At 38.6% G+C, this 18,594-nt stretch overlaps 1 long non-coding RNA gene across 1 annotated transcript; it reads left to right on the top strand.

Annotated features, from left to right (window-relative positions):
* Positions 1–13,140: 13,140 nt before the first annotated feature.
* On the top strand, positions 13,141–18,334 carry LOC110015341 (uncharacterized). The gene is made up of 3 exons (XR_013657523.1): positions 13,141–13,617; positions 14,733–14,808; positions 17,954–18,334. It is a non-coding gene; the product is annotated as an uncharacterized LOC110015341 (long non-coding RNA).
* Positions 18,335–18,594: the final 260 nt, after the last annotated feature.

Here is an 18,594-nt window from a genome sequence, read left to right as displayed (position 1 = left end):
GTTATGTTGTTGCTGATAAATGATGAGTATTTCTCGTGGTAGTTTTGCTGATGGTCTAGTCTGGTTGATACGTGGTGAGTTTCTGCTTCATGCAGGCGTTGAGACTTTAAACGTGATCGTAGGTCTGAAAGTTCTGTAGATGATGATGTGAGACAGACTGCTCACATGCAGACCTGGAGCCAAACACACACTCACACGCTGCAGTGAGTGACGGGCAGCGGGTTTTATTTACAATCCCTGCGCAATTCACCTGCTGCCTGTCCCCACAACACCTCAGCCCCCCCCTCTGCTTTCTCCCTCACACATCCCGTCCCCGCTACTGCGCTCTCTTTCTCAGAGACGGGAGCGCGCACTTTTAGGCACGGCAATTCACAGGTTTCCAGTTGGTACAAACTCTGTGAATAATAGATAATTGTAAACTTATAGCGCTGGCGCAGATTTTTCTCTCCAAGCACCGCTACTACTGCGCGCCTCTGGCATCGCATCGCGCCCGAGAAGGACTGGTCTAATGAAAAAAAAAAAGTATAATTAAAGATTTGTCTGCGAGCCACATGTGACCATCAAAAGAGCCATATATGGCTCGCGAGCCATAGGTTCCCGACCCCTGTTTTAGGGTATACAAATAAAATTGAATTGAAGACATACATAAGCTTGTTTTCAAGCATACAGAGATTACAGAATACAAAATCGGAGAAGCTGCAGAACAGCAAAGCTCTGTTTGAGAGAAAACTGCGGGGCAGTAATGGTTAGTCTGTTACCTTCCAAGTCAAATGAAAGATCCAAGTACTCAGAAGATTACATATTTTTAGATTAAGGCCAGCTCTCTGAAACTCTTAAATGGTATTTTAATTGATCAAAAATCCCAGTAAATGCAGCCCATCTGCACTGTAAATCGATCCTGTGGCACCATCACGAGCCGTGCTTTCAGAACTTAAAGACAGCATTTTGTGGTCTTTTCTTTGGCTTTTGCAGTCATTAACTCATTTTATATTGAAGCAAATTCTTCTCAAGGAGCCTGTAATATACTCTCGAGAATAAATCAGAGCTTAGACAATTCAGAACCGTTTCTTCAATGTTTTGACTCATTTTGTTTGTAACCTTCAGTCTTTTGTGTTTAAAGAGATGGTTTAAAATTCATCTACAAGTGTTGACTTGTTTTCTCTTAGCATTAAAGTGACTTTTGAAGTCAAAATAAAAGAAGCTTTAAATGCTGTTTAAAGCACAGTAAAGTCAAGATACGGTAATTAAAATAAAGGAAAACGTGAAATATTAAAATCTTTGTCTCATTTCTTCCCACCCTCAGAGCCTCATCATCCATTCGCCTTACCCTGTGTCCTCCTCAGCAGCACAGTGAGCAGAGCTTTCTCTCGCCATACCCTTTAATATTCTAACAGGCTCCAATCTGGCATTTCAAATCAAATCCAAAAAGATTTCTGTTTGAAACATCTTTTTCTGTGAGATTGCTATTTTGTTCTTTGTTTTCAAATCTTATCTGTTTCTTTAAACTCCAATATTTTATTTTTTATGTTTTCTTTTTGAGCTGTGTCCTCAGGTTTTCAAATGTTTAAATGAAATGTATTAATATTAATCTTGAAATATGCGCACAAAACTGAAAACTCTCAACAAAAAGGTTCACTTAGGGTAAAGGATATTGAGAAGTCTCTCATTTTATTCGTAAATGAGGCTACGTCATGCTGTTGTAAAGAACCACTGCAATGAAAATGGTGTTTTTGGTATTTTTTTACATGTTCTTGTGCCATTTTTCTGATGATGGAGGATATACATATTCAAAAAATAAGCACAAAATTGAATTGCTTCTGTTTCAAATAGCTGTGAATTGGAGCAGACAAAAAAAACATATTTGGAAAAAGATTGTAGTTAGGACATGGAAATAAAATAAGCTGGCTACAAGCTCCCTGCTCCACTCTATTTTAACCCTTGTGCTATCCTAGGCACTTTAACATTGGGAGTTGGGTCATCTAGACCCACTAGACAGTGCTCTGAACCTTTTTTCTTCAATAATTTGTGATCTTCACTGGTGTCCATGGATTACATGAAATCTTTCCACCTTTATCCACCTTTGTCATGGTAGGGAGAACACGTCAATGGAAGGGTGGGGTCATCTAAGATAGCACAAGGGTTAATGCATCCACAAATATATCCTTGTAAGTCTTTGTTTCCATCGTCTGAACTGTCTACTGGCTCACAACTGTACGGCTGGATGGCTCCAATATTGTTTAATGTTTTTGTTGCATCGGTGATGTTAGGTTAGGGGTGTGAGGGGGTGTTAGCTAGAGGGAGAGCACATAAGCAGAGAGCTCTCAGTGACAGGGAAGGGAAAAGAGGATGAAGTTGCTCCGCACCAATCACCCTGCCCACAACTCGGAGGCAAATTTCTAATGAACTCCTGCTGCTCTGCAGGAACTATGTCCCAGAAAACGACACAGTTTTTTCAATTTTGCCTGAAAATGGCATAATCACAATTAAACGACCACTGGGATTGTTTCAATAACAGATCAAAAGATGACTGGACTGGGACATTAAGTTGTCTAATCAATCCGCCAGCACTAGTAGTGACAAACACAAAGGCAACATTCAAACACTACAGGTTTTTCAGCAGACTTCTGGCCGGTTAAAAAACGTTATGATTTTCAAAGCAGTTTTTTTGTTTCAAATCCAACTGATTTTTTTTTTCGTTCATGAAACCGTCCTCTGCAAAGTCAGACACATCATTTCGTTGTATGCTTAAATACATATGAGATTTTAGTTTATCAGTGCAAGATGTGATTGCATGTTGTAAAGAAATGTGTTATTTCTGTTGTAACATTCAAGACCTTCTTGGTTCAAAAACAAATGAGCCACAGCACATAGAGCTAATTTGTGCTGTAAATGGTATTTGCTGATCGTCAGCTAAAGAAAAGCAATTCCATTCAAAGAAATCTCTTTTTTCTAAAGGGTCTTTTCAGCCTCTTAAAGGGCCACACAGTTCAGCGTTGAGCTGGATGTGGAGCTTTCAAAGTGTCAGAACTTTGCCCTCCACTAGATGATGCTGCAGCTTCTTCCTGCAATACTGTACATCACAGACAGGAGCTCAGACCTCGGAAGGGTTTGTCTAATTTTTACGGCCACAAGCTAAGATGGGCACAGTCTTCTCTGCACTAAACTATCACATCTCAACATGGTAAAATCCCTAAATCCTTTTTGGTTTCAATGTTTCTGTTTCAACTTTAAAATTTAATACAAGAACTTCTCTGACAAAAACAGGCATTTTTTGGGATTGGTTTAGAACTCAAGGACAGACCTCCTCATGGCTCCTGCCTACAGCTCATTCAGTAAACATGGAGGACGAATCGATGGTCCTCGTAAGAAAGGGAGGAGCCGATGGGTCCAGGTGTGGACTCATGGGACGTGTCAGACTAGCAGAAAATATCAAGCTAAAACATTCATCTTGTGGTGCCAAAGGGAATCATGGTGGCTCAGTGGGTCTGCTCTGCCGCTTCTTCATCTGTATTCTCTCCACAGCTCTTTCACTTCTTCACCCCCCCCCCCCCTTTTTTTTTCTGTAACTACGCCCCCTGGCTGTTTGTGTCAATGCAACTCCAGCAGCAGCATGTTGAAAGGAGGGTGGAAAAACCCATCGCCTGTAGTCAACAAATAAAAAAGGGCTGGTACTCTTCCTCTGATCTTGTTGGTAACTCTTTTAACGTATGATGTGACGAGTAAGATGAGGTTTTGAGCTCATCAACAGGTAGTTGTGCAGATTTCATATGTTGTTGTGCAAATGGGAAGGTGAGACACACAGAGCTGCTGATAGAAGACAAACTATAGCATATTAAGAAACAGTGACTGTGATATGTAAATATGTGATTTATTAAACTATTACAGAGCTTTGTTTAAAAATTACGGTACCAGTTTTTCACAGAGAATATGATTTACCTATCATTTTAAAGCTCTATATATAATTTCATTTCATCAATATAACTAAAGAGCTTTTTTTTTTTTAAACATTAAGCATAAATGTTCAAGACTGAAATTAAGGCATTCCCAAAACACACCTTAGACTTGCTGGGGGGGGGTGTAAAAAAACAACAATACATGGATGTCATGGCTACGTTTCATGTTCGGAAAGCCTGTGGTCACAAACTAAAGGAAAGCAGAAAGCATGAAGATGAGCGGGATCTTTGCCAAAGTCTTTACTGCAGTGGATGACTGACCAGTGAATGCAAACTGACTGGCTGTGAGTCCATTTCAATTTTAACAGCAAACAGACTAAATTGTGAGAGCATGTCAGTGCATTCATGACTTGCTGTGGGATTTTAAATCCAGCCGAACCCATGCGAGAGAGCTAAATGTCTCTGGACTTTGACATCTTCAGCGTTTAGCTCGTCAAAAGCTTGCCAAAAACCTCAGCGTTTATTCCAGCCAGGCTCCAGGGGGCAGATGGAAAGATAAACAAAGTGGACAGATGGTAGACAGACAGGCAAAAAATCCGGGATCAGTCCAAGCAGAGAAACACAGAAAAAAGGGACGTAACAGGTGTGGCAGGTTGATCAAACAGACAAAAGTGAGGATTAATCAAGACGCCTGACAGCTGGAGAATAAACAGCATCAAGACTGAAGTAAGGACAACATATGAACTGTTAATGTGCATCTATAATTAGATGACGATTTTTTAAATTTTAAAAACTATATAGATTTTTTAAAATCTATGGTCAGATTTCTTTAGTCATCGTAATAAAACCACTGAACTTTTAAAGTACTAAACAGGAACCTCCAATCAAACAGAAAAGAAAAACAAAAACTGACTAAATAAAAACAAAATTAATTAAGTATGAAATACTCTGTAGCGTCATTTTTTTAATAGAATAAGAGTGAAAAAGCTCCCTCCTCACCTGTAAAATCTCCACACTTTTGAACAAGAACGTGTCCTGCAATAAAACACAAAAAAAGCCTTCTTCATCTGTGAAAAATAAAGAGTGTAAAAAATCAGTAAGTCAGGTTAGCAGCTAAAACCAGACAAATAAACAGAAAATACCAAACCTTTTATGTATCTACTTTAAAGATCCACATGTTCTTAGGCCATTTTTCTCATGATGGAGAACAAACGAAGCTCAAAATGACATTTCTTTGTATATTTTTTAAAATCCAAGTTTTGTAAATCAGGAGCAGACGAAAAAAATGCTGTTTGGAGGAAAGCGTTTTTGTTATGAATAGAAAATATGCTGGATGGGCCACAAGCTCTCAGCTGATGCATTCACTCGTCGACGACTTGTTCCATGTACGTCTTTGTTTTCCTTGTCTGAGCTGACATCTGGCTCAAAACTGTACAGCTGGATAGCTCCAATATTGTTTGCCATGTTTGTTGCACTGGTAATGTTAGGTTGGGGGGTGTATGGGAGAGCATGTAAACAGACACCCCAGCTATGGGGGATGAGAAGTTTGCTCCACGCCAATTGTCCCGCCTACAACTCAGAGGTGAGTGTTTAATGTACAACTGCTGCTCCGCAGAAACTGACCTACAAACTGCCAGATTTTTTTGTTTAGCGTAAAACGGCATAATCATAATTAAAAGACCACTGAGAACGCTTCAACAATAGATTAAAAGATAATTGGAGTGGGACTTGTGAGTGAGGATTTTACTTACTCATTTTTTTATATATAGATTTATGTATGTCAAGATTCTTATACATCCATGTTGATTTCATAGAAATAGAGGTTGGTAACTGGAATCACTTTTTTAAATAATTTAACATGCTTCATCTCTTCTCTAAGAGGTGATCTAAATTCTCTTACATAAAGTGACTCATTTAACACACGAGTTACAGCATTTGTGCTAAAAAAATAATCTCATTAAATCCCATTACATGTGTACAGTGCACACATTTAATGTGGTTTTGCATATTTGGTGAGAAAAAAAAAGATATGCAGGGTCCCTCTTGATTTGATCATGCATGCCCTTTAAGTCAAGTCTGTAATCTGTCATTTTGATTAGGAATGAAATCAATTTTTCATCCACTGAAGCTTGCTGTTAAATGTGAAAGAGAAAGACTAACAAAAAAATAGTGGCAGTCATTCAGAATTCAGAACTGATACCTGTGTTGTGGGAATTTGGCTTACTGAGTGTATTTTACAGCGTAGGTCAGAGGAACATGACAGCTTGAGAGGAACTCTAATGTGTGGGTGCTGCAGGCTCAAGCAGTTTATTAATAGAGACCGGTCTAATTTCTTCTCTGCAGGCTTAACTTTGTGTGCAACATGACGCAAGCAAACTGTTTACTTTTGAGACAGAAGTTGTGCAGCATTGGGAACTTCTGCAACTTCTGTTCCAGCAAATAGAACAAAGCTCCGGTTTTGTAACAACTCTTTATGGTTATGGCGCTTCTTTGTTACATTCAAAGGAAAAAAAACAATAAAAAGGGATTAACTCTGTTTTTGTTTCATTCCTGTAAAAAGATTAACTTTTTTGTGTGTATTTGCCTTAAAAAAATCAGTTATTTTCTAAAGCTGTTTTGGGTTTGTTGCTTTAGGTTATATTTCTGGAATAACTTCTGTTTTTGCTGAAGATTTTGTGACCTTGCATGAGTCATGTTAAAACCAAGGGAAAACCATTTTTAAGACAGGAAACTTGAAGCAAAGCAAGTGTATACAGCGATATAAGAACAGCTTAATGAGCAAACAAAAACAAACTTTCAAAAGCTCACAATCCCTTTCAGCTGTCTACTTACTGTTACCTATTAAGTGTAAAGGGGATTTCAGAAGAATCAGTCCCTTCAGACTTTCTGAGATCTTACCAGTTCTTAGAAAAGCACGGATTTCCTCTGCAAGACAGATGCATGTACTCATTTAAACCCAACCCATCAGCAGGTCTCTGGAAGAAGATTCTGCAGGATATTGGATTTGTGATGAGAAACAGGTCATTTTGTTTGTTCATGAAGCAGAAAAAATGATGGTAAATGTGAGCTTATAGTCTTTGGAGCACACGTTGACATGGAGACGACAGCAAGAACACGCTCTGTTAAGGCACGGTTCATCCCTGTGCCTACATTTCTGTTTGATAAGGATTCATGATTTCATGATTTCCAGGAGGAGGGACGAGCTTGTCGCAGCCCGGCTGTATGAATCACATGCGTCACAGGCTTTATATACATGGATTGCTTTTTAGACTGTGTCTCTCTGGTGTGTGTTAAGGTCAGTCCCTCTCACCCACAAAGGAACAGCTACCTTAGCAACAGCTTGAACAGACGTGTGAGTGACACAAACACACATCTGTACATTTGAGATTTACAACGGAGGGATGAGAGGTGAGAATGCACAGACCTCACACTTCTCCAGAACAATTTATGGCTAAAAGTGTTAAAGACCCACTCTAGTGAAAATCATGTTTTGTGGTGTTTTTAATGTGTTCTGCTGCATTTTTCTGATTATGGAGGAGATAAATAAAGAAAATAAAGCTTAGAATTGTATTTCTGAGTATTTTATTCAAATCGCTTTGAATCAGGAGCAGACGAAAAAAATGCAGTTGGAAAATAACCCGTCGCAGTGACAAATGCGCTACAGTTGGTGTATCACATGCTCCCTGCTCCACTCCATTCTGATGCTTCGACTTGCAGACAAATAGATGCATGGATGTCTTCATTTTCCTCATTCGACTTGGCATCTGGATGCAAACTGTACAGCTCCAATATGGCTCACCATTTTTGAGAATGTTACGTTGTGGTTGTAAGGGGCTTTAAGCTAGCAGGAAACCGTGTAAACAGATGGATGATAGGATTTAGGGGCAGACTTACTCCACACCAGGGGTCTTGCCCACAAATTAGAGGTGAATTTCTAATGAACTGGTGCCACTCTGCAGAAAGTTTTCCAGAAAATAACGCAGGCTTTTTTGATTTAGGCTAAAAACGGCATCATCATGATTAAGATGATTGGTGTGGGACTTTAACATACATAAGTAAGATTAGTTCTATCAAAAACACTGGATCATCACTGGATTATTTTTGTTTGGCCTTCAATTCAACATTGAAAATAAAAAATGGAGCAAGGGCGGCTCTAGTGTTGTTGGTTGAGCAGACGTCTGCCAATTAGCTGGTCTGCAGCTCAAACCCCAGGCTCGTCCTTCGGCAAGATGCTTATCCTCGGTTTGCCCTCAAATGTAAAAAGCCTCTAAGTCGCTTTGGACACAAACATCTGCTTGAATGACTTGTTGTAAATAGAATGAAATACCCATCTAAGTAAACCAAATTTTACTTATAATATGATTGTTTTAATATTTGTTGTTATGTTTCCATGAGTGCCGTCTTTTCAGTCTTTGAGCCTCTCTCACATATGAGCTTTTACCTGCTGAGGCTTTCCTCTGTTGCAATCACATATTTCTTGATCCTGGGTCAAAGTGCATTTTCAGAATATCCTTGTTTGATGTCCACTTAAGCATCTTCTAGCATTTCCCCTGACAGTTATTGCCAATTTAGCAGCACATGCTAAATCCCATATAGTCTGCTGTGTTCATTTGTTCTCCGCAGGGATGGCTTCACATATGGGAATTGATTGTCCATTTAGGCTTCCCCTGATGAGAGACGCTTCGTTAAGCACTTAGAAAGATTCAATTAGTTTCAAACATTAGATAAATTAGATCCTTGGCATTTGTGCGTACATGTGTGTGTGGGATGAGGAACATGATTCATTTTGCCTTCAGCTACTGTCCCGGCGTCACCACACAAAGAATCTCTAGTGATTTATGATAATCATTTCCTGTCACTAAAGAAAATGTGAAGTAAATAATTCTATCAAACAGCAGGAGACATTGACAGAAGAGAGAGTGGGACAGGGGTTGTGTGGTCAAGATAATTAGGTTAAACTAAACATTGTTAATGTGTTGTGACCCGCTGCCCACCTTCAGTCATCCTCCTTTTGTTGCATTGAGCTTAATCAACAAAAGTACAACTAGAAAATAAAGTGTAATGAACTTTGTACGCTGTAAATCTTTTGTTATTCGCTGTTAAGAAACAGAAAGATTCACACTGACGTTTTTAGACTCATTTCAAGAAACCGATACATCTACAGTATTTTCTTAATTTCCCACAGCTGAAGGTTAGTTACTTTTCTATGCTGTCAAGGTTGATTTTACATTGTCTTACAATGTAAATGTCCAAATGACCACCTCTTGGATCTGTGTTGGCGGAATGGCATCTTCAGAAGAGTGGGGCTCTGTGACTAAGAAGAAACTCTGCCAGCAGTGGACCTGACCAGAAGTTCCACGAAACTAATGTGTCATCAGGTTTCAGGCCAAAGTCTGATGCAGCTGTTACAGAGAAAAACTGTGCAGTTCATTGCAAATGAGCAAAGTCTGTGGTTTTGCTTACAGTAAAAGGTTTTGGTGCAAACCTTTAATTTGAATGCGGTTTCCATTAGTTTGAAATTAAAACTGAACGTAAAAGCTGCGGCTTATTTAAACGGTTTTTTTTAAATTGTGCCACAAAACCTTTGGTGCCATACATCCCTAATAATGTTTTCTGATGACACAACCCTTGTTCTCTCTGACAATCTTAAAATATTTTTTTTTCTTTTCTCTCTTTTATGAAAATCAAATTTGGAATCACTAATGGAGAATGCTAACGATGGCTTTGCTGCCTATTATACTTAATTCAGACTAAACAAATTATCTGTGATTATAAGGAAATCAAGTTAAATCATCTTTAGTGTCAAAATGACTAGAAATTATAATGGAATCTGTCGAGAGGCCTCAGGCGGCCAGTACCAAATTTTTAGGCATTTTTGTTAATGAGAGTTTAAACTGTGTACTGATTGGGTCAATGTCTTCATATTCTTCATTATAGCTTGATTTATCACTATCTGTCTTATTGTAATCTATTTTTGGGTAAATACTTTTGGATTAAATCCCAGCTGGGACCTTCCTATGTGTAGTTTACACGTTCTCCTTGTCCATGTGTGGGTTTTCTGTTTTCATTCCAAAAACATGCTTTATAGTTGAATTTATGATTCTAAATTAGTTGTGAGTGTGACTGTATGGCCCTGCAACAGACAATAATAATAATAATAATAATAATAATAATAATAATAATAATAATAATAATAATAGCCTTTCAAGGAATCCAAGGACACTGTAAAAAATAAAGGTCAAAGATAACCATTAAAAGCACAATAAATAGAAATTAGCAGAAAATCAAAAGTGAATCAAAATGAGAAGGCAGAATTAAACAGATGATTTTCGAGTTTTGATTTGAAAGTTTGTAAAAAGTCTATGTCACAGAGGTCAGGAGGGAGTGAATTCCAGAGTTTGGGAGCAGAGCAGCTGAAGTCTCGGCTTCCCATGGTGACGAGTCGGGCCGGAGGAACAGAGAGCCGAACAGAGGAGGAGGACGGAAGAGAACCAGAGGGGGTTTGATATGGATGAGGCCGGAAAGATAAGGAGGAGCCAGGTTATGGAGGGACTTAAAGGTAAACAGGAGGAGTTTGAATTTGATTCTGGAGGTAATAGGAAGCCAGTGCAGCTGGTGGAGAACTGGGGTGATATGACGGAAGTAAGGGATTATGGGGATGATGCCACTGAGTTCTGGACCAGTTGAAGCTTATTGAGGGTTTTTTGAGGGAGACCAAAGAGGAGGGAATTACAATAATCTGGACAGGAAGTGACCAGGCTGTGGACCAGAAGAAGATGGATGAATGGTTGGATGGATGGATGGATGAGAAAAAAAAATTCTAGTGAAATTGATTGCTGCTAAGCCAAAGAACACAGGCACTCTGGCTGGGAATTGTTGAGTATTTTTTCTAAGCATGCTTGGATGTAATGACCTTCAAATTAGCTTTTTAACAGATTTTCTTCACTTTTTTTTGCTTTCTGCTGTTTGATTACATTCTTACTCTAGTGGGACCATGCAGTGAAAACATGGTCAATAAAGACTAAGTTCTAATACAAAACCCTTTCCTTCCACTTTCGGCTTCTCCCATCAGGGGTCGCTACAGCGAACAAGTCGCATGGTAAATTTGGCAATGTTTTACGCCGGATGCCCTTCCTGACGCAACCTTCTCTAACCTTCTCTAACCGGGCTTGGAACCGGCAGAGGTAGAGAAGGGAACAGGGAGCAGCCTGGAGTCGAACCCGGGTTTCACGGACGGAAGGCGCCGCAAACCAGCACGAGCTAAACTGGCTCAATTTCTAATACAAAACCACTTTCACCAATTCAAAACACCGGTCTGCCTCAAAGCAACATAAACACTAGAATAACGAGATTGAGCTCTTCTTTTCATCTGTTTTGCATTACCTCAAATTTCTCTTTCTGAATTCTACTACAACACAAAAGTCTTGTCATTTTTCAACTGTCATGCGCAGCTTTTCTCAGAAAAGTTTCTTAAATGATGTGAGGCCTTGTTATCTGTATGTGATCGAGTGAACACAGCTGTCAGGTCTGATCACATCACCCTTTTTTATATAAAACTGGCCACAAAGTTTCAAAAAATGTAAGATTGTTACATCATATTATAATTCAGATTGCACCTTGAAGATTTGGTAAAGACAAGTTGCTCTGATGTACAAACCTTCCCCTTTTAAATGAAGTTATTTTCAAGGCATGCATTTCATGTGTCAAAAAAAGGGTCAGCAATTGTTCAGCAATTATGGCCGACTGGAAACCAAGGTAGAAAATCTGATTCTTTTTCAAAGAGACTACAAGTGACAATGAAGGGAAAATATACCGGTCTTCAGGATTGTAATTCATAAAATGAGATTTAAAAAGTGGACATTACACATCACTGAGAAACTTTAGATTTAATTATGTAAAGATGCCAAACTGATGCAGAAACTACACAAAACTAATGTTAGCAAGCATGAACTTTTAAAACTGTTTTATTAGAATGTAAAGGTTGGACATACACCCATGCGATTCAGCTGGGTTTTGTAATAATAGAAGAAAAATTAATGTTTCGACAAAGGTGGAAAAATGTCCTAAAATATCACGAATATTTAGGGTTAAAATTCTTAAAATCCAGAATGTAAAAGGGACCTCAATTCAGGATGAAGAGGAATAATACTAACTCCCATTTTTAGACAGTATTTGGGCCATGTTGTGTGATTTCCATGTGTATGATGGGAACATTTCCCTATTTCCCTATGTTTTTGACGCTTGAAAGGCTCAAAAGAAGAAAAAGAAAAAAAAAAGTACTCCTAATTTTTTACTTAACTATTTCAAACATATCTTATTATTGTTTAAATGTCTGGGCAAACATGCATAATTAAAAAAAAGGAAAGGAAATATAAATAGGCTGCTTACATTGATACCTTTGCAGTATCAAACACATACAGTGTTCCCCCACGTATTTGCGTTTCAATATTCGCAGTTTCTTGTAATTTCTTTCAGTCACGTGACTCCTCCAGTTTCTCACAAAAAATCAGAGCTAAAGACGCTCATATCAGACTTTTGTGTCCGAAAAAGGTACTGAGGGGGAGGAGGGGAGCGGAGATGAAGAGCATGCTGGTCTGTCGGCTTCCTTGCCGGCTGCTAAGGAATATTTCACAGCTATTTCCAGCGGTTCCCAAATCGCTACCAAAACCAAAATGGCATCAGCTGACTCAGAAGCAGCTGAAAAAATATCCTAATATGCTGAGGAAGATAATCTTTGGGAATAATTATCATTCGGAGCAGGTGTTTAACACGGATGAAACCGGCCTCTTCTGGATATTCCAATGATTTTTAATAAATGTTTTACAAATCAGTGACAGTCATTCTTGGGCCGCAGGTACGGTTCTCTGTAATCCCATTTTCGACGTATTCACCGGTGTCTGGTCCCTAACCTCTGCGAATAAGGGGGCAATACTGTATGCATAAAACACGTACACTGCATATACCCTTTGGTTTAAAAAGGTTTTGTTTTAGTTTACCCTCACTTGTGTACAAATGAAGAGGCCCAGCTAAAGAAAATAATTTAACGTTTAAAGGGAGTTGCTGCTCATCCACAAAGAATGCAAACAGATATGCTACGTTCATAGTAACACACCTTCAAGCATCACTTTCAATGAAAAGTCTGAGTAAATGCACGTAAATGGGTGTTTTTGGCTTCCGCGTTCATGTATTGCTACATATGTTTCTACAACCGTTTTTACATTCAAAAGCACAAGGCCATTGAATGCACGTTCAAAGTTAAAACCAGGTCAAACTTTGACCAATCATGGACTCAGATTTGGTAGTGATGTATCAATGGCGTCCTCTTGAATAAACAAAACTGCCAACTGTTTGAAATTTGAACATGGATGAGAAATGAAAAATTGTGATTTGTGCCTGACTGACATTCCATGACACCAAGTGTTTCATATATCGGAGTAGAGCTGTAAAAGACAAAGCCTGGAGCGAGATTACAAGATTTGCTCCTCTTCTATATTTCGCACCAAGCCTCTTCCAACTCTAGGTGGCAGACATGTGCTAGAAAACAGTACAAAAAGAAGAAGAAGCAGCCCCTCCCTGCTTGTCCAGTGTGATTAGTACGGGGTAAATGCAAGTTCAAATGGCTGTTCAGTGCATTCTTTCCCGCGCTCACATCCCTGGTGTGAACGTAGCTTTGGGGTCATTTGGGAATCTGAACAGGATGCTTTCCAGAGATCTACCAGCGGAGGTAAGTGGCCTGTTCAGAGGAGGGCACAGGACAGAGCCAGGACTCAGAGAACAAATCTCTTTGGCAGCTTAGGAAATCCCCTGTGACCTCCATTTAAATGTTACCTATAAAAAAAAATGAGATTTCTGATAAGCCCGTTGTTCATTTCTGAATCCAGTGTCTGTAAATGGTTGAAGAGATGAATAGATGGGTAGCGTTTCTTTTATGCGCTGCCAATTTTAAATAGATTTACTTTGAATTTTAAAAACTTTTTTACAATGAAATAAAGCTGTTGTGTTACTCTTTGATCCTTATTGTTGCCCCAAGCCAATTGTCATAGAAATTAAGTGAGTCAAACGGGTTTCTTTAAGGAAAAATGTGACTGTTTCTATTAATTTTAAGGATCAGCAGCTTCATTCAATGTGGGCACTAAATATTTTATAGTGAATTTAATCAGATGACCAACAACTAGCAGTCTTGACAGAGCTGACCTTTGAGGGAGCAGAAATAGTAAAGTGCTGAAAATAGAGTATGTCAATTGTAGCTCCACTGTTTTATTTTACTTTAAAAGGCAGGAGGAAATGTTAAATTACTGTCATTCTGAGAATAGTTTCAACCTGTCCCATTAGATCGGATAAGCTGACCAGCATCAGATCTTTTAATCCCAACAGTGTAAACATGATTTCACTCTGTTGAAGTTGTTTGTTTGAAGTGTGTGCATTGGCTGATACAGTCAATGCCGCTTTAATCACATTTTGGTAGAAAATCAGCTGAGCTGCAGCCAGCAGTGTTCAGTTAACTGTGTGCTTAGCCATGAACTGTGTTACTGCAGAGATTCATGTGACATGAATCAAAATATGCCACTTAAATGACAACACCAGCTTTTCACTTTCTCCCACAGGCTGATTAAATTCATCTTTATTTCAAAAACACCGCGGGCCACGTGAATGAATCAAAGGTGCTCAAGAAGCCATTAACCACATCAAATCAGTCCCATCCACAAACCCGTGGCAAATTGCTCGCTTAGGCGCACTTTTCTGATTTGAGCAGAGTTTGCATCACATCACATTCATCAAGAACTTACTATTAGTGGGACACTTATTGACTGCCGCAATCAACTCTGCCTTTTTCTGCAGAAGAAAGATAGAGAGCTGCTTCTGTTTGAGCCCAGGATATCTTCAACTAATGAGGAGCACGTAAACCGGATTTTTGGTAAGTGAGCAATTGACTTTCAGTACTACTGTTTTCTTTAAGCAATTTTTCCTCCTTCATTTGCAGTACATCCAGAGCAGTTTCTTTACATAAAACAAAACTGTGTTTTTGTTTGAGTTACTGAAAATGTTTTTTTATTAACTGATTAATGGGTTGTTTACTATTAGTTAAGGTCTTTTAAAAAACAGAAGTTTTGATTTGTATGCATCTGATGTGAATCAGAACTCCATCCATCTTCAGAACCCAATGAATTCCTTTCAGGGTCATGGGGCTGCTGGAGCCAATCCAGCAACTTACTGTTGGGGTACACCTTGAACAGGTCGTCAAATCTGTTGCAAGGCCTAACACTCACAAGCTTACATCCACACCTGGGAGAAAATTAGAGACGCCAGTCAACCTTTCTGAATGAGGCATGTTTTTGGACCTTTGGGGGAAGCAGGAGTGCCTTGCAAAAACTCACACATGCATAGGAATTTCTGATAATGCACACTTCGAAGGCCATTAACCCGCTGGTCACCATGGTCACTTACAAAATAAATAAATATTCAATCCGTTTTTAGTACTTTATTCTCGTTATTTGTTTGGCTTAGATCGCTTTTATCCCAAAAAGCGGAATTTTTGTTACTTGGTAACATGACAAATCGCTAAGCTGACACCAACCTTGACTAAAGAGGCAAAGGAAAGGGATATATATGCTGATCGTTACTACAGGTTAAATAAAGCATCAGTTCAGAGAGAAAGTTCACCTCTTACCGCTTTTGTCCAGATGATGAAGCTAAAGTTTGTTTTAAAGAAGCCAGCGAGGTGATATAGAACGTTCAAGCTATGTGACTGGAACTTCTTTTTTAGGTGTGGTTATGTTTTATTCATATGAATGGCTTTTATAAGTAACATAATCTGCATATATTTCAGATGACTGATCTGCATTTGCCATGTTGATTTCTAAAATAGTTAATTTTGACGTAATACTTAAGTAATTCATCTTTGTCATGTGCTTTATCGATATCTTATGATTCTTACTTCTGTCTGATAAAAGCTAGGAACCGGATATCGATAAATCATGTAATAAAATGGTTATAGTATAACGGTGTGGGATTATATAAGTTCGCTTCCTTCCACTCCCTTTCAAGCAATATTTTTTAATATGTCTAATTATCCTAAGTTTGATTAGTTACTGTATGGATGTATAACTGATGATTATATTGCTGTTGTGTATCATTTCTACTTAATTGCTTGAAATAAACCATTTCAAATCAAATCAAATCAAGGTGTGCATTATCACTCTGGATGAAGTGAGGGTTAATGGCCGATGAAGTATGCATTATCACTTTTTAACGCACGCCGTGGAAGCTTCAGTGAAGTATAAGCTTAACCCGCTCATACCATGGTCACTTACAAAAGAAATATATATTAACCATTTTTTTTCCATAATTCTTGTTTTTTTTCCGATTTGGATTGCTTTTTTCACAAAAAGCGGACTATTTGTTACGTGGTGTGGCACCTTGTCACGGTAACATGACAAGGTGCCACACCACCGCTGCAGTCAAGATTCGGCGATAAAAAGCCAATGAATAAAACCCATCGGGTTGAATAAACTCAATGGGTTGAATAATGCATCAGTTCATGGAGAAAGTTCTCCTCTTACCGCCTGTTTTTTTTTCCAGATGATGAAGCCAAAGGTTGTTTTAAAGAAGCTGGCGCAGTGATACAGAAGATTTAAGATACTGTATTTTCCGGACTATAAGTCGCACTTTTTTTCATAGTTTGGCAAGGGGTGCGACTTATACTCTGCAGCGACTTATATTAGAAATAAATTGAAATAAATACATTGTTAACCCTCCTGTTATGTTTATTTGTGAGGAACAGAGATGATGTTCCTGGGTCAATTTAATGTATGAGGTATGTTAATTGTTAAGAGGATGTTAAGTGACTCAGAGATCAGCAAACTTTTTTTTACAGTAAGATCTTGAAGGCTAACAACATAATATTCTATTTTCCAATGATTTCATAGATTCAGAAATGCAATAAAAATGACAACTGTTTCTACAAATACAGGATGAAAACAGAGTATTAGTTGGCCAATGATGCTTCATGAAAGGAATAAATAAATAAGTATGAGAAAGAATTACTGTGAAATTATGAGATAAACAGTCTGCTATGATTGTGTCATATGAGGTTGTGCAAGTTATTAGTTCTCGGTCTCAGATTTTGTCAAATAAATTTCCCGTCAAAATGCGACTTATAGTCCAGTGCGACTTATCTGTGTTTTTTTCTACTTTATAATGCATTTTTGGGCTGGTGCGACTTATACTCCAGAGCGACTTATAGTCCGGAAAATACGGTAGGTGACCGGAACTTCTTTTTGGGGCGTGCGGTTATCACTGTGTGTTATCACTTTTTAATGCACACCCAGCAGCCATTCAGAATAGAGTATTCACCCGGACTATGGTAAAATATATAAATATAAATATATATGTATGTATGTATGTATGTATGTGTGTATGTGTGTAGGGGTGTGTGTGTGTGTGTGTGTGTATGTGTGTATGTATATGGTATGTATAAAGTCATTTGACAGTCTCTTTATGAAGAGAAAGTAACCTGTGAATTGGTGCATGTACTTGAAATGGTTTGCTTCCCTTTCATACATCCTGATTAGCTGCTTGTGAATAAAAGACAAAGCATAACCTCTAGCCTTAAAAGCACTCTGCTCACGGATTATTCTCCAAAAATAAGAAATGACTGAAAACTATTGAACAGGATTTGGTTTAAATGCAGATGAAGCAGTAAATCAGGAATGTATGTTGGAAATGTTAGTCAAATTCACTCATACCAGCAAAAGCGACTGTGTTGTCAAAGGTTTTTATTTCTCTTTGAGCTGTTGAAAAGCTTGTTGGATTTTTGCTGCCAAATTCACCTCACATGTTTGTAGATCTGTCTGTTTACTGAGATAGGGAATCAGAGTCCACCGTTATATCACTGTTGTTAGAAGGAACAGAAGCTCTTTGTGTGATCAAAGGATGTTTATACAGCATAGATTGAAACCATGTTGCACATAGACACTCACAAATTAGACACAGTATTTCCAGTGTTACCTTGGTGACTAGAACATGATTGATATTGGCTAACTAATCTTTCTTCTTGTCAGGCGCCTCTCCTTTCTATTGGCCTACTCCTTCAAAAGGGTTGGGGGCTCAGCTCTTGTCTCTGCCTGATGCTGGAATTTCCCATCGGGTGCTTTGTGGGTGTCTTCAGGGAGACCCTGAACCTTTTTCCAGCCATGAACCGGTTTAATGTCCGACAAAATGTAATTTTCACAGACCGGTCTGTATGAGGCTGAAGTGTAAAAGCTGTATAATTTTTCACAATTTATTTATTAGCTTCCAATTTCCCTTAACTTTTAAGGGGAAACGTTTATCTTCATCCTTTTTAAAATATCTACAACTCATTTAAACTTTATTTGTACTTTAGATTTCATGTAGGAACTTAAGGTGCGACCGATGAAAATAAATAAATAAATCAAACCGTCTCTAAAGGCCCGTACACACCGGGACGAATATTCGCCAGGCGTTATTCGCCAGCGTTTTTCGCCACGTTTTTTGTGTTCACACCCAGGCGATTTTCGCTGACGATGAGTGGAGTGAACATGCAATTTCATTCCCTGACATTAGATGGCGCTTAATGTAAAACAGAAATACTCCTGTACACAAGGTGGCGCTGCGCAACTTTACGCTTCTGAAAGTCGCTTTTCACTCAGAAGAAGAGAGCAAGTATTTACACGCTTGTCAG

This window comes from Oryzias latipes, chromosome 1 (assembly GCF_053564925.1).
Source record: "Oryzias latipes strain Hd-rR chromosome 1, Olatipes_Hd-rR_3.1".
Lineage (NCBI taxonomy): Eukaryota > Metazoa > Chordata > Actinopteri > Beloniformes > Adrianichthyidae > Oryzias > Oryzias latipes.
This window is presented reverse-complemented; position numbering and strand designations above follow the sequence as displayed.